Source organism: Trachymyrmex cornetzi, unplaced genomic scaffold (genome assembly GCF_001594075.2).
Source record: "Trachymyrmex cornetzi isolate Tcor2-1 unplaced genomic scaffold, Tcor1.1 scaffold576, whole genome shotgun sequence".
In the NCBI taxonomy this organism is placed as follows: Eukaryota; Metazoa; Arthropoda; class Insecta; order Hymenoptera; family Formicidae; genus Trachymyrmex; species Trachymyrmex cornetzi.
This window is the reverse complement of record NW_017299889.1, coordinates 263,322-265,391: the sequence shown is the minus strand read 5'-3', so window position 1 is coordinate 265,391 and position 2,070 is coordinate 263,322.

Here is a 2,070-nt window from a genome sequence, read left to right as displayed (position 1 = left end):
GTGCGAGTCGACGGATGGTCGTGTGATTTACGATCCGGCCATCGGGATACCGATCCCGGTAAACTCTTGCGGCTTCGCGATAATTAGTGTGACATTCGCCAAGCACGAGCAACATGTCAACAATTTCAGAGGGTTGATAGTGGTTCATTTCTTTGATTGAATACGCAAGAGAAGACAACGATTGTGACTGCCACAGTTTGAAACCTGTGTTTCAATGATCATTTATTGCCGTGGTCATCCACATAATAACAAACCGCAATAAACAGAGATTCGATGTTTCCGTTTGTTGTTGAATTCTTGTTCGTCGCTCTCCGAAGATTGTGAGCGATTTGAATAGGGATAACAGTTAATTAACTCCATTGAAAAGAAAAACATAAACATAAACAAACGAGAACACCGAGTCTCTGTTTATCATGGGTGGCAGTCATGTGTTCGGTTAACGATTTACTATTGGAAATCTCTTGGATTATTCCATTTGATTCAATCAGAGTTATGAATGAGTATCGACTCTCGAAAACTGTTGAAGAGTCGCAAAAATCAAGCACCCCACATGTGAGAGGCAAGGGGACTCACAAAAATCAAGCACCTCGAAGGGAACAGAGAACTACCACGTCCACGTCGTTGTTCCTGGGTAGCGCTAAGAGTAGTTCATCAATGACTTTGATGGTCCATAACTCGGACCCCAGTGGGCGGATTGTGGACCACAACCAGTGTTTCGTAAAGGGCTTGAAACCAGCTTTCTCATCCCATGGTGAAAAACTAGGGGTTCCATTTAAAAAAACCATCGTGACCCCTGAATGACCTTCAAAATGACCTTCCAAGGATTTTTCAAGGTCAGTACCATACTTCCCCCGTGTAACCCTAAACTTTTCATACGAAACATTTTTCTCTATCCCTACTAGTTTTCGAGATATTTGACTGGATCACTTCAGATGGTCCACCCTGTATATATTTAGCGGTATTTGAGGGGAAGTTATTGTTAAAAGCGTACGTAAAAGAATCCCGTGCAAATCATATCGAAAAGTGCTTTCGGTCGAATTGGCTGAATTTTTGATATGTGTAGTCACAGAACTATACATATATACACTGGAATGGGCATCGAGGAAAATTCGTGGCCGCAATTGATCAGCCGCTATTTTGGCTGGGTCAGATGCTTGAGCGAATCAGAAGCGTTCGCGCGCGCGTTGCGATCGATGTATCGATCGCTGTATTATCGATGTATGGAAATCTGTATGGACATGAATGGTGTATAAACAAAAATAATGTCACTTCAATTATTGTTACCTATGAAATGAAAAGCCCTATTTACTTCTCTGCCCATACCCAGGCACACAGCACTTCATGTTGATGCTTTGTAGACACGCAATTTTATAATCCTTCAAATATAACCTCACACACGATAATCTTGCTGACATATGCGTCTTACTTCTTTTTCGCGTGAGAATATGCAGAATACGAAAGTCTAAAAGAGTAACATAAACTCAATTGCGCGTTTGAAGCCGGTCACACTTTCCAAAAATGATGACACAATAACGTCCGATCACGTCGGTAGACGATCACCGTCTTATATGCCATATGCGTCTTATTAACTCTTTGGCCCACAACCACGAGTGAGTCTCGTGGTAAGGAGTCTGACTCGTGCTTATTGTTTATGGACCAAATTTCCAGGAATGAGAAGTAACTCGTACTTGTAACGAAGTTACAGTTAGAGTTACTTTTTTTCAGTAACTGTAACTTAACTTCGTTACTTTCTTTCCATCTGTAATTATAACTTAACTTAGTTACATCTTTTAAGTAACTAGTAACTAATTTAATAGTTACTTTCATAGTTATTTTATATATTTTAAACTTATTTGTCCACGGTAGTGTCCACTTGGCGCTACAAATATTTCGAAACATTTGATTAATCAGATGAAAGAAATTTAATTAAAGCGTTCAATGAACTCTTGTATTTGTTTGGTCTATATTTTGAGGTCTAATGGAATCCGCCAATCAAATACAAGAGCGCTCAATGAACGGTTGTAGACCATTTTGGATTAGTGCTGGAATTTATTTGCAACTTTTAGCCGA